Source organism: Glycine max, chromosome 16 (assembly GCF_000004515.6).
Source record: "Glycine max cultivar Williams 82 chromosome 16, Glycine_max_v4.0, whole genome shotgun sequence".
NCBI classification, from domain to species: Eukaryota; Viridiplantae; Streptophyta; class Magnoliopsida; order Fabales; family Fabaceae; genus Glycine; species Glycine max.
Genome location: NC_038252.2, coordinates 30,369,105 through 30,385,166, shown reverse-complemented (window position 1 = coordinate 30,385,166; position 16,062 = coordinate 30,369,105).

Genomic DNA, 16,062 nt, shown 5'->3' with positions numbered 1-16,062 from the left:
GAACCATATGCAAGAAAGTAAAAAGATGAAGGACTTATAGAAATTTACTAAAGAATTTATATTGATTCGATTTCCAATGAAACATACATCCAATTTGATCCAAAGCAACACAAACTTGGATCTTTCACTAACAATTTAGAATTTTACATACGAACTCATATGCATACGAAACTACATATCTAACCCCTCTTGAAAACTTATCAAGAAGAAACTAATCACATGTAGAAATCTACTACATGCGTCTAATCCTAAGAAACCTACTCAAGATCCAACTATAATGCAAAGTTTATGGAAAAAAGTCACTTGATTGTGAAAGATGTAACAATGATTAACTTCCTAATGCAATTTTATCTTTTCTTCATAATTCCATGATAAAGATCCAATGATTCTTAAGATAGAAAAAGGTTTTGTGACAATGAATCAAAAGGGTGATGACACTCAAGATTTTGGGATGCTCTTTCAGTGAAAACTTGAAGTGAGATATGAAATATGTGTCACACACAAGAGCCTTTGAAAAGTTTGTTTATTTAGACTTAGGACAAAAATAATTGATTATATGTTAGAGATAATCAATTAAAAATTGTTCTTGCCATTACTTGGATTTCTTGAAGAATAGATAATCGATTATATACGCACATAATCAATTAAATGTGCAACAATATTTTTCTTCAAATCAAAATAATCGATTAAATGCTTACGATGCTCGATTATCTGTGAGCCTTTGTCATTCCTAAGAAACAGAGACTTCGAGATAATCAATTGTATTGTTATATAATCATTTAATTTGATCTAGGATTGAAAACTTAAGAATTTTTAAAGCATGTCTCGAACAAATTCAATCCGCAAATAAACCCAACCATGGATCTTCACTATGATATCAATATGAGATGACTAAAATTCATATACTAGCCTAAGATGCATGAGTCACACACATTCAAGCATATATAAAGCTATAACAGACACATCCTAAGATAGACTAGCGTTCATACAAATAAGGAGCATATTACATGATATTACTAAATAACTCATCATCAAAATATAAAAGATATGGTACATGGGGTCTTCACAAGTCTTCACATTCAACAAAAAATATACCCTTGATATTTACACCCTTATTTTTGCTAAGTACATCCCTAATCCCCCTTTTATATTTTAATTATTCGTTATACCCTTTTTTCCTTATAGTGATACATCCCTTGGAACCCCCTTTTTCTCTTTCAGAAATTTATTTATGTAATAATATATACCTATTCTTGAAATGTATTTTTGAAACTATGATACATAGTTCCGAAAATACATTTTTGGAATTAGTATACATGATTTTGGAAAGACATTTCCACTAGTAATAAAACATACCTTAATCAACTCACTTAAGAGTCACTATAGCCTACAATCATTAAAGTTGTAAACCTATATTAGAAAATGAACGCTTACTTGAAACATAATTTCACATGAAGGAAAACACCCCATGTTTGTTAGTATTATTTTCATCCTATCATTGTTGTTCTTTAAACTTTATCTAAAATTTTATTTTAATTTTGTCTTTATTGTTCTTTATACCTAATTTTGAACCTTATCTTCACCCATATTCATTATATTATACTACATACATTACATGTAACATTTTGTGTTTTCCTTCATGTGGTTCATGTGGTACTGTGTTTCAAGGTACATACATCACTAATTTCACCTATTATACACCTTTTTGACAATGGGCTTTCTCTTTTAGGTGCATTCAAATAAGCATGCATTTTTTAATCTAGGTTTACAATGTCAATGATTATAGGCCAAAGTGGCTCTTAAGTGAGTTGATTAAGGTATGTTTTATTACCACTAGAAATATCTTTCTAGAATAACATATACCAATTCCAGAAATATATTTTTGGAACTATGTGTCATAGTTTTAGAAAAATATTTCTGGAATAGGCATATGTTATTTTGGAAAAATATTTCTAGAAGAGAAAAAGGGGTTCCAAAGGGTGTAACCTTTAAGGAAATAGGGTATAATAAGTAATTAAAGGGGGATGGAGTGTACTTGGCAAAAAATGAGGGTGTAAATAGAAACAACCAAAATATATATGTTGAAGGCACATTCATGTTATCAATTTTAGTTTTAAAAATATTATTTTTTTATTTTATTATCATATTTATTAATTTGACAATGTTCTTGATTAAAATTTATTACATGCTATCATGATAGAAATTATGATAATGAAACATTTTTTTTATATTTTTAATATAAATTGTTCTTGATCATATATAGGATTATTAAGAATATGACATTAATATTTTGAATAAATCAATATGTGTGTGTGTATGTGTAGAAGATGCACATATGTAGATGTGATCATTGAACCAACTAAAATTAAAATTTTTAAAAGTTAACATTACCTTAAATTGTTAATAAAAAATTGTAAAAAATAAATATAATAGTTTCCTTTACTCTTAATAATGAGTCTCTAATAAAATTAAGACCTGAATCATGGTAATTAAATGAATAAAGAAAAAAATTTCTTAAATTATTCACTGAATAAATATAATTTAGGTTAACTTAATTAGAGTTGATGGAGATTGTGAGTTGAACTGGTAGAAGGTGAGGAGGATAAATGGGTGTTAAAGAAAGAAACATATGTCCAATACACTGTTAAACCAGTTTACCAAGAAATTATTGCAAAAAGAAGAGGAGTTAAACATAATTTCTTTGAGAAAATATGAAAAAAGACATACGCCTAAAAGTTAAATTCTTTTTTGGGACTATATCTCAAGATAGAATATCTTTTCTTCAAAATCTAGTTCATAGGAAGAGAGTTGATACAAATGAGATGCATTGTAAGATATGTGTGGATTGAAGGTAAAAAATACAAAACATATAACTTTTGGATGAAAAAACTTATGTTATGTATGGAATATAAACTTGTGTTGGTTGGAAATTAGAGCACAATTTTGCACAATGAGATTTGACAGGATTTTCTTTACTTCAAAAGGCTTTTGAATCTAGGAGGAGCAAAACAATATGAGATGGATTACAACGTGGCTTGCAGTGGTCTAGGTAATTTGGTTGGTCCAAATTACTTTCAAGTTCTCATAAATAAGAAAATATATTTTAAATTAGTTGCTTGAAAAGGTACAAATATTCTCTTAGGAGTGGAACAAAGCTATCAAGTTATATGTTAAATCCCAAGGGTTGCCTAAAAAAATTGTAATAGGAGAAGGGGATGAGTTGACATGAAGCGAATAGAGGAAATATAAGGATGTTTGGGTGGGAAGCTGGAGAAACTTTATGCTTATGGCACTTGTGTAGGGAGTAGTCAACAAGACAACAAAGGAAGTTTAATATTCTTGGAGTTCTTGGAGAAAGTGTTCGAACAAAACACCTTCTAAAGTAAAAGATTTGATGACAAAATAAAAATAAAAATAAAAAAGTAAATTCTAAGTCTTCTAGAATTGAGTAATTAATGATTTACTTTGTGCGACACTCGAAAATCATTTTCCTTGTATTTATGTACATATGCTATTAACTAAATATTATATTTTAACTTTTTAAAAATAAAATAAGTGTTGTGAAAATGTTTAGTTAAATAAGTGATATTTTGAGTAATCAAAATGGGATTTATGTAGTGGACAAGAAATAAAGAGTTATATGAGCCAAGAGTTGGGCCATAGTTGTAGCCCATGAGCATTTTATTTATAACTTTTAATTCTATCATATGCCCACAAAAGAAAAGTGTCTCCTTTTTTTAAAGTTTAAATTCTAAATCTCTTTCTCCTCTCTTTTCTCCTCTCTTTTTGGTTTGTTCATGTAATTTGGGTCAAATTTAGTTGTAGTATTTGTAGTTTAAATTAATCAATTTGGTAATTATACTTTAAATAATAGGCGAATTTAGTCCTTAGTCTTTAATTTAAAACTATTTGAACAAAAGTCAAATTTAATAGTGTATAAAAATTAAAAATATATTTTATCTTCATTTTTAAAATAAATAGAACACTCTTTATTCCTTATCGTTGAATAGTAACAATAAGAAGCCTATTTGATATCATATTTAGCACGTCCGAGCGATCTTCAACGCATTTCATTAGCCTTTGTTCAATTTCAGTATTTGACATTTTTTTTGAATGACTAAGTTTTTATTGCCACGAATGTTTCAATTCATGCCTTAGCCTTTATTCAATCAGAACTTGGCATTCTTTTTTCGAGTCTTATCAAAATTTCTCCCAACAGCTATACATAAATGTAATATGATGTAGATGACGTTGAAGTATATCAAAGAGAAGCTATACGGTAGAAGACAAAAAATCAAAGAGAAGCTATACGGTAGAAGACAAAAGTCAAAGAGAAAACCACAAACTCATTGCGTAGGGTCCACTCGTTGAGGTCCGATGCTTGTGGGCACCCCATTTACTAGGCATGTTACATGTAGAACCTTAACTATTTTAAAAATAATGAGATTAACCAAGGTTTAGCATAACTGAATTTTTAAACATGCTATCAAAAATTTGATTATTTCTTGATCATATGTATTAAAAAGACTTTGTTGCAAGAAATAAAATCCACTTTAGCAATCTCTATGCTTCAAGCATTAATCTCATGGCTTCCGAATATGAAAATATTTTATTTTCAGAAAAAAAAGATAAGTTTGAATGATATAATTTTTGTAAAAAAAAAATAATGCTATATTACAATACTAAAGTAAAATATAAACGCAACAAACTTATATTAATTTCATATTAAATATAATATAATATTAGTCTTATTAATTATAAAAAAAGAAAGAAATTCATAGTAAAAATTAAGAAGTTCGTTTTGACAGCACAACCTTGGAGAAACAATTAAACAAGACATATGTCATTGACTCATTGTCGTGTTGGATTCCTAGCTAGTGGACAAACTTAAAATAGTGCAGCAGGTTTAGCGTCTGGTAAATGATTGGTGTTTTCCTCGAAATGGATTTTGGCAGAAGGTATATGAATATAATATGTGGCAATGGAGTTTTTGTTTTACTTTTTAATTAAAATTAACTTCTTCTTTTTTAATTGCTCTTGGTAACGGTAATACGTAAGTTTTCAAAGTCCAATTTCAGTAATATGCATGCGCATAATTCGGGTCACTAGAGACAAATGCATTAACATCAACGTATATATACTTCATTTTCATGGGATCTGTAAGATTTGATTTTTACTTTTAACAGATGAAGAAGGTGACATGGCAGTGACAGTTTTGTTGGTATTCTATGTGTGACGATTAAGCAGCTAACTAAAGCCATGGCCATCCACTAGATAAAAGGCCCAATGTCAAAAGTCTAAAGATCTTTAATTTCCGTTGATTACACCGGAAAGTAATCAAATTTGTTTGAAAATGAGTTATATTATTTATAATATTGCAATACTCTTTTTAGCATTATCTGTTCTTTTGTCATATTAATTATTTTATTTAACATTAGTTACTTTTATTTTTATTCTTGAGACTAGATTAAGGGTGTTTAAAATCGAATTAAATCATTTGTAAACTATTAGATTGAATAAAAAAAATTAAAAAAATCGCTTAAACCAAAAATATCAAAAATCACATATTTTTTTAGTTTGGTTCGATTTTTGGATTTTATTATATAAAACCAAACCAAAGCAACAAATTATATATTATAATTATATTAATTTTTGTTGTGGTAATTAATAATAAGTATTAAATAATTTATTATTTTTTCTTTGTTTATAACTAAGATGTATATTTTACTTTCATATGTTGAAAATATATATTAATATTATTAAAAAAATAGTATTAGATATCAAGTAATACACAAATTACTATTATGTTAAAAAAATTGATAATATCATTTTATTTTAATGCTAAACAGAAGTAAAAATAATAGTTTTAAACTGAAGTATGTTAAACACAATTTAATAAAAGTAAACTTTATTTTTAAAATAATATAGTATAAGAATAATGAAAGTTTAGTTCATGTATTTTAAATTATGATAATGAATTAAAAATTAAAAAAAACCACTAAATTGACTCAAATCAAACCAAAGAAATACTGATTTGATTTAGTTTGAATTTAATGTTATATTTAAATCAAATCAAACTAAGTAGTATCTTTAGTCTATGTTTAATTCCAATAACTTTTATCTAAAAATTAAAAGAAGATAAAAGATACATTTCAAAAGCATTTAGTGTGAAGCTAATCTAATAATCTATCCTCCTCTAATTCAATGTCCACCGTCTAGTTCATATAGTATTCTAATGGAAATTGGTTTTTTTACTGTTTTTTTTTGAAGTTATCCCCATCATTTTGAAGTTCATCGTTTTAAAAAGGACAACACAGATGTAATTTAAAGAAGGATAACAGAAAAGTTAGGTCTAACAATTGGAGTTAAAAATTGTGTTTTAAGATCATTGAAATGTTTAGTGGATTACTTCTGTCGAGCTTACGGCCCCCTCTCAAAGTGAACATCCGACCAAGCCTGTTCCAAAGTATATATAATTTTGTGATTTCGAGTGCATATGTACCAAGAAATTAAAATAATAGCGTCGGTTGTCTTAAGTCCGATGACAAGAGCCGATGGGATACAATTTCTGTTTATAGTTTTTTATTGTAAAGAATTAAATAAAAGCAATTTTTCTTTACGAATTATTGCACTTTATCCCCACTTGTATATTCGCTCTCAGATGGGTTTATTGGCTACAACGTCATCAAAACTCAAATGCAAATCAATTTGCAGAATGTACGCTTTAATTTCTGTATAAAAACAAATATAATATAACCGACATCAGAAGCAAACACGTACCCGCCATCTTTTGGCCATTGTGGATCAAAACAATTGCATAATCTAGTATAACGGGGTGCTCAATCTCTCTCTCTCTCTTTTTTTTTTCCTTTCAAATTCAATGAATCTATGCCATTTTTCTTTTATTTTCTGTTGTTGAATATCATGAAATCCATTGAAGCACGAGACACGTAAGAATAAAGTTGATAATATAAGATAAATTGGATGATTAAAAAAAAAGAAAAAAGAAAAAGAGCGAATTTAATTCCTCTTACTAATAAAACTAACATATGACAATCAAAAGAAAAAAGTAAAAAGAAAGTTGTGCAATCAAGAAAATCCAACGTATACAATCAGCAAATACTCACTTGGTCCTTATTATAAAATGCTTTGGACATCTATCGCACATACTAATAAAGTAATTGATTCAGTTGAGTTTATTGATTTTTTTAAAAAAATATTAGTAATATACCAATTACGTTCTTATTAATAATCATTAATTTATTAGTTATAAAAAATAATTATTAATTTTTTATGAATGATATAAAAACATTAAAATTTAAGAATATTATGTATCACTATTAATAAAAAAAACATATAAATACTTAGAGTATTTAATAAGTACAACTAATGGAAAAAAAATAAATATTTTATCGGAAATAATTTTTTTTCCTAAATAATGTTTTATAATAAGGACCATAGAGTAGATGATATCAAAATTTTTTTATTAAGATAAATCAAATTGACTTAAACAATCTTTATACTACAGAGTCGATTATAGGATATATCTATAATTAATGCATAAAAAAGATTGAATTCATGGAATAGAACATGGCATTGAATACGTTAGTAAATGGTCGGTCTAGAATGTTTCGGTTTCTTTGAAAAAAATGACGCGTGTTCCTTTCCTTCTCTCTCTGCGTTGCACCCACGAGAGAAAGTAACAGCTTTGCGCTTAACACCAAAATTTGTAAAATAGACTAGTCACCTTCCAATAACTAGCAGAAGTGACTGATCACCTGCCAGAGTAGCTTAACCCACAACTGAAACCAGAGCAGCTTGTTAATAAGGAGCCCTCTCTTTCCAGTCACAGTGTCACTCAATTTAATTTCCAACATAGTCATAAATTTTGGGTGGATTATTGATATCGATGATCATTATTGTTTGTTTGATGGTTCAGAAAAAAAAGAGAATAATAAAACTTGAATAGATGACAAATCAACCATATTAATTGAAAATGGATCAGGTTTTATCAAATTCAAAACACTAATGAGTGCCTTAAAAAAACAGTGTTTGATGTTAAGTTTTACAGTTTCTAAAAACTAAAGTAATTTTCAATTTTATAATTTTAATTTAACTTTAATTTTTTTTTAATTTTTAACAAAAAAATTGATTTTAAATCATATAAACTATGATTTGTTTGAAAGCTATAACGCCTTAAAAATTACAACTCAAATTATAAAATATAATTGATGTTAAAATTAATTACAATAAAAATTATCTCAATTAACATATCAATTATATACATGTTATTTTATGTGGTTTGGTGCGGAAGTTTTAAAAAGTGAAACGCATTTTTATGTGTTTTGAAGAATTTTTTTGAAAACACAGAAATTTTAAATAATATTAAAAAGTCCTTAATAGAAAATTGAGGTGTTACAAAGGTGATAGGGTTGATTTGAGTGGCAAACCTATATGTGAGTTAGGATGTGTACTTGCAACCCCTCATTTTTTAAAATTCATCAAATTTGTAAATAAAATATTATATTTTTATATTTTATTTCATTTATATTTATATAATTGAACTCACTAATTTTATTTTTTTATAATTTGCACCCACTGATTTTGGATCTTAGATCCGCTACTGGTTGATTTGCAACATAGTGGATTATTAGTAATGATCCTGATGATTATAAGGTCGATTGGATAGATCGGGTGACAACAAGGTGGTGGTAATTGATTAATAGTGGATGTGATAATAACAATAACAATAATGATTGTCAGTGACAATTGAGGGCTGATAATGGTTAGAGTTGAGTCTGTTTGTGCCCAACTCGCATTGACCTACAAATTTAACAAGTTAGATTAACTTAGTTTGCATTGAAAATGGACTTTGTTATTCTTTTTTCTTTCACATTCACTTTGCATAAACCACAATCAAATTGGTAAGACTATATAGACAACAATAATAAAAATATAAAATATAAATTTAACTAATAACCAAAAAAACTTGGGCCTACATTTCATGGGACGGGATAATGCAAGACTTGATACTAGTTATACTAAAAAGTCTAGATTTAATTTGGGCTTTTAAAATGAAACTCAAGCCCAATGAATGCATGAATAGATCAATATGAATCGGGTCACTCTAGTTGCAAGCTCAATGTAAATTGTAAAAAAAACTTAAATAGATCAATTTGAGACTCTAAAATGAGGTTCCCAGTTTGTGAATTTAGTTTGCACAAACTTTTTTTACAGGCTATGATCTAGCCTAGATCAGGCTAAAAAAAAGGCCCAAACTTAATTTATGATCAAAATTTAAAATTTAAGTCTAATATTTCTTCAAACGAAGTCGAGTAATATTATTTATGGACTCAACGTGGTGAGTTGCAAGCTACAACAAACCAAGCAAAAACAATAGCCTAGATTTTATTCAAGGTTCTAAAATGTGGCCCAAGCTCATTGAAAGCTTGATTTGTACAAGCTTATTCAAGCTAAGACCAAATTGGTGCATGATTAGATTGGACTAAAAAAGACTAAATATAATTTGTGCTCAAATCTAAAGCAAAATTATTACATTTAATTGATGTATAGGTTGGGCTGGACTGGTCGCAAGCTTGATGTTGGTCATGAGCTATAGTAGGTTGAGTTAAAATATCTAAATTCAATGTGTACCTTTAAAATGATGTTTGAGCCTAAAGAAGGTCCATTTTGTAGGGATTAATTGTGTGGGATATATGTCTACTATAAGTCCAAAATTACTTGGTGCTCAATTTAAAATTTAAACCCTATATTTCATTGAGTAGGTTTTGGTTCCAACCCATTTTGCCTACTCAAAGAAGAATGATAAAAAGGTAAAGAAGATTTGATAGGAAGTAAAGAAAGATGAATAAAGGTGTCAAAAGGGACAAAAACAACTTCTATAAACTTAAAACTAAAACTAGAAAAATCATTTCAAAAGTTAAAATAATTTTAAATTTATTTAGAAACCATTTCAACCTCTTTTTATCTAAACATGTTTTTTTTTTTCAAATTTAAGTTTGGAAATAAAAAAAATTAAAACTTACAACCACCTAAAACAAAACCCGTCAAATTAAATAATTGATATTTAAATGGTTGACACAAATTGATTAAACATAGTTATAAAACTATAAGTTACAAAAAAAATCATCTTGGATGATAAATTATTGATTTATCATTAATTATAATAATTAACAATTAAAGAGTGATGTGTTAACTTAATAGGATTGGTCTATTGGTAGGGAGTTTGAGAAATTTGTACAAGATTCTAGATGCAAACTTTGTTATCGCCATTATACACAAAAAAATAGTGATATGTTAGTATATAATTTATTATTCACCCAACTCCTAATATATATACCTCCAAACATAAAGTTGGCTAGTTTAACTAGCGGTCAGTTTAAATTTTGGATATACAATTGTCTTAAAGAGTGCTGCTATTTAGCACAAACATCCTATGCACCAATCGCACAAAAGTAGCATTCAACAGTTGGATTTTAAAAAAATATATTAATTGAATAATAAATAAAATGAAAAAACAGGATTTCACATGATGCACAGTACGTGTGTGTTTTGACGAAAAATATTTTCCTAACATTTTCCTTGTCTTAAATACTTGAAGGAAGAACATAATTTGTTGTCCAAGTGATCATATGAAGAATACTAGCGGTAATTTAAAAAGAATCTCATATATACATTGTCTATGTCAAATAAGTAATAACCAATAATTACAAGGAGAAAGTGTGAAATTGTTTTGATTTTAATTATAATTTTTATTTAGCTTTCTTCCTTTTTTTTAGTTTAATTTCTATGCACAATATATAAAAGTTTTATAATATCAAGTGTCAATCAATTAAAAATTATGTTGGGCATATTACTTGTAAGGCAGTTAATATACTCTCTTTTTCTTTTCCTTTTGGTCTAAACTTAAATTTATGGATCATGATACAAAAATACATCCTTATCATAAAATACTCATTTAACGCTTCCTATGTCTCTATTTCTTTTTTTTTTTTTTACGAATCCTATTTATCCATCAATTGGAAATTAAGGACTAATCCCTTAAGGTGTCGAGGTTTATTAATTAAATGAGTTGACATTTTTCAATAGATATTTTTTCATACGCATAAATCTGAAATTGAATCATTTGTCACATGTTTAATACTTATTATATCTTTATTTCTTTCTTTTTATTGCTTCATTTTTTATTATACTTATAATTTTTTCTTCTATTTCTTTATCTCTCTGGATATTAATAGGCACATAAAGGTCCCCAAACATTATCCGAAAATTATCTACTCTTACAATGAGCACATCTAACCCAATCATATAAACATGCAAAGTGTGTGAGAGAGAATCTTGTTTTCTTTTATTTGTTAATTTTAAACTAATAACTAAATTTTAGCCACACATTTTTAACCAGAATTAGCTAAATATTTGAATTTATATGTATATATATATATATATTCAGCGACATATAATATGTGACTGATATATTTTTCCCTCAAAATTTGTTATACATATGAAATTTTGATTTTAGTATATTTAATATAAAAATATCAATTAAACAATTTCTCAATGAGATGTCTAATTTTGTGTAAGATGTTCCGCATTTTATAACGGACCAACTGACAAATGTTATAATTAAACATCTGTAGTCTGTTACCTCATGATGTATGGTTGTATCTGCATAAATTATTGTTGCGGGGACAAGCAAATCAAAATTCAGTCATTTGACGTGGTTATCTTTCATTCAGCACTTTAAAGTTTAGATGTCACTTTCATTTATACAGGAAGTTGCATCGTGCATGTGCATTGCAAAGTTCAATAGCTGTCTAAATTAGATAAACAAAAAGTAGTCAACCCCAAAATCAATTATAGATTAATTAGGTTCCAAAAATATGCGAATTAAGTATTCATTTCTTTTGTCGTCCTTCTCAAATTAATTAATGGTAATATCATAATTTTAAAACTTCCGAATGTCTGATGTAACTCATTTACAACTAGTTTTTTCTTCATTATTTTTCAATTTAAGAAACAATAAGGAAAAAAAAGAAATTTATGTATTCAAGTTCTACAAATTAGACACGATATATTTTAATGACAAACTCAATTTACACTTCAAATCATCCTTAACCGATCTAGTCCCTTAAATATATTTCTTAAATTTGAATTTTCTTTTGATAGTTGAGTACTAATTAATAATAATAATAATATATTATATTGATATTATTTGTTTCAAAATATATATTATAAAACATAGGTACAAATTGTTCCTTTAGTCTTCTTTATCTTCTCTTCCAATTTTAATTTATTCTCTTATCTTTATTTTGTACTGAGTAATTTATGTTTACAATGTTTGCGAAATTACCAACTCCATCTTACATGCTAACGTGTCCATTAAATGCCTTCTTTGATTTCGTGGCACATACATGTCACATATTAATAATGAGCTATTTTTAATTCATTTTGTCACTTTGTAAATGTCATAATTTATCTTTAAAACACGTCTTATTAAGTTAAGGAAAGAAAGTATTTATAAAATACTATTAGTATTAACTTCACTCTTTAGAGATATGAGATTTTTTGACATATCAAAATAATACATAATAAATATAAAATATCAAATAAAAGTTTAAAAATAAGATAAGAAATCAAAGAAATAATTTCACCAAAAATATAAATTATTTTTAGTTTCACAACTTCATTAATTATATGATATAGTTATTCATTATGTAAAACTTTGTATATTATCATAATGTATTGAATTGAGTGATGTTATCTCGTACATGGTTTCAATTTCCTTTTCTTCAAAGAGTTTCGGGACTTGGTGAAAAATGACATCTTGAGATTCTTGAAGGAATTTCCCAAGTATGGGGTTCTTCCTAGAGATACTAATTCTTCCTTTATTGTGTTGATTGCAAAATGTGCTAATCCTCAAAGTTTAGACCTAGATCTCTTGTTGGGTGCAGGTATAAAATTTTAGCTAAATTACTAGCCAATAGAATGAGAAGAGTATTAGGAAAGGTAATTAATTCTAGTCAAAGTGTTTTTCTTGGTGGAAGACAATTATTACATAATATGTTAGTTGCCAATGAGGTTGTGGAGGAAGCAAAAAGGAGGAAGAAGTGTCTCTTATTCGAGGTGTATTTTGATAAAGCGTATGACTGGGTGTCTTGGGAGTTTTTACTTTATATGTTGCAAAGGTTGGGTTTTGATGCCAAGTGGTCTAAGTAAATTTATGGATGTTTAGATTCTAGTTGGACTTTCGTACTTGTTAATGGAACTCTATCACTTGAACTAAGTGTCAAAGAAACTCTGTCAAGGTGATCTTTTGGCTCCATTCCTTTTCATATTGGTGGCAGAAGGGATGAGCGGACTTATGAGGTAAGCTAAGAAGTTGAATTTGTTTAAAGGGTACAATGTTGGGAATAAAGGGTGTGAGGTGAGTCTTCTACAATACATTGATGATACAATTTTTGTGGGGGAGGCTAGTGTGAGAAATGTCATGATTATCAAGACCATTTTGAGGATCTTTGAATTGGCTTATGGTCTAAGAGTTAATTTTTTCAAAAGTTGCTTCAGGGCTACTGGAGTGGAAAGTTGTGTGATTGAAATATATGTGGAACTTTTGAATTGTAGATTGCTTACCTTCCCATTTGTATACCTTAATTGGTATCCCCATTGGGGAAAATCCAAGGAAGGAGCACATGTGAGAACCAATTATTCAAAAGTTCTCTAAGAAGTTGGCCCTTTGGAAGCACAGTTTATCTCCTTTGCCGGGAGGTTTGCTTGATAAACTCGATACTCTCTTCTTTACCTTTATTCTTTCTATCTTTTTTCAAAATTTCAGAAGTGGTTTGTAAAAAACTTATTGCTATCCGAAGAAGGTTCTTGTGGGGGGAAGGGGGGGATCAAGAACATAATAAGGTAGTTTGGGTTAGTTGGGAGGACATTTGTTCTAGTAAGGAGAGTGATGGCTTAGGAGTGAAAATATTGCTTTGTTTAATGAGGCATTTTTGGAAAAATGGAGGTGGAAACTTTTCCACCAAGACAAAAGGGTTGTGGGTTAAGGTATTAGAATCAAAGTATGATGGGTGCGTAGAGAGGGCTTTTGGGAGGAGGCAATTCTTCAAGGGAGTCTTTTTGGTGGAAGGACTTAAAGAGAGTGTGTGGAAGCCTAAATGGTGAGAGGTGGTTCGATAAGGATAGTGAGTGGAAGCTCGATGATGGAGGGAAGATGAAATTTTGGGTAGATGATTGGGTGAATGGACAAAACTTGGCATCTTTGTTTCATAGGTTATTCCTTTTGTCGGATAATAAATATGCTAGTGTTAGGCATATGGGACGATGGTGTAATGATGTTCGGCTTTGGGAGATTACTTGAGGAGAGAAGGGTTTAAGTGGGAGAAGGAGCTAATCCAACATTTACTTCACTTGTTGGACACTTTTTGGATTCACAAAGTTATAACAGACTCTTGGTTGTGGAAAGCTAGCCCTTGTGGAAGCTACACGTCAAAGTCAGCTTATTTGCTTCTCTCGGGTTGATCTATTTTCAGGTTGTGAATGATATTTTTTCCTTGGCTTTGGCAGTTGAAGATACCTTATAAAGTTTCTTTTCTTCTTTGGAATCTTTTGAGAAACCGCCTCCCAACAAAGGATAATCTACACAAAAGGAACATCATACCTTAAGCGGATTTACTAGTTCTTTGGGGAATGGATCAGCACAACACCTATTCTCTTAGTGCATGGTGGTATCTCTGATTTGGAAAAAGGTGTATGCTTGGAATGCCCCAGATTTTGCCACTGCTCCCTCTCCCTACTGAGGCTCTTTTTAGGCAAAATGGTGTTATGGGGTACACAAAAGCTCAAAAGGAATTTTGGAATGTGATATGGTATGCGATTATCTCATTGTATGGAGGAAGAGAAATAACATCATTTTCAACCAAGACTTAATGATAACCTGCTGGAACAATAGTTAATGGCAAACCGAAAAAATTACTGGCTGAGTCGCGGACAATGTCGCTTTCTTTAAGACGTTTCGTGGCACTGCCAAAAAATGTGCAAGCAGACTATCAACCACGAAGTCCCCAGGATAAAACAGCCCAGATCACTGTATAAGATTTCCACTGCACTGAAGGAATCTTTTCTAGAATTACACCCTCTTGTATGACTTGAAAAGTCACTATTATAGCCAACCGAAAATATGACTTGAAAAGTCACTATTATAGTCAACCAAAAATATGACTTAAAAAGTCACTCTTATAGCCAACCGAAATTATGACTTAAAAAGTCGCTCTTATAGCCAACCGAAATTTTTAGAGCGACAGAAAGAAAGAGGGAGAAGTTTGCCGGAAATGCATCGGCTGAAATATGAGAGGGAGAAAGAAAAGTTGAGGAAATGCTTCTCAACTGGGGCAAAGAAAAATGAAGAAATGAGCTCTCTATATATAGGGAGTGAAACACTATTCAAGTGTTTATCCTGAGCGATGTGGGACTCGAAGCCTTTTTTTTCTTTCTTTTTTTTTTCAAACTTTCATCCACATTCTCCTTTGTTCTAACAATCCCCCACTTGAAATTTGAAAAGAAAATTTTCGAGGATTTCATAAAATTGTGCATAAACAAAGGTGTCATACAACTTGAACCTTTGCATAGTGAGTAAGATTTAGATTTTACTAGAGTGACTCGAAGTCTTGAACTCTATCTCCGACATCAAACCACACACAACCTTTTCATAGGTGTATTCTATAAAGCCCGTGCGTTAAAGGTCATGCACGTCTATCCCGGTATAGTGAACGCTCTAGAAATTTTTGCCCAAAATTTCATATGAAGCGGCCCCCACTTCAACATTCACATAGGTGAGTCTATCAAGAGTACTCCTGTAGCCTAGGTACTCCACTCAACATAGAGTATAGATCTCATTAAGAATTACGATTTTTTTTTTCATAACTCATCCTCTTGTTACTTCAGGAATCATGCTGCTTTCACTTATAATAGCATGTTCATCTCATATCACTTCATAACTTGTTATTACCCATTGAACCTAGTTCCTGGGATCTCCAG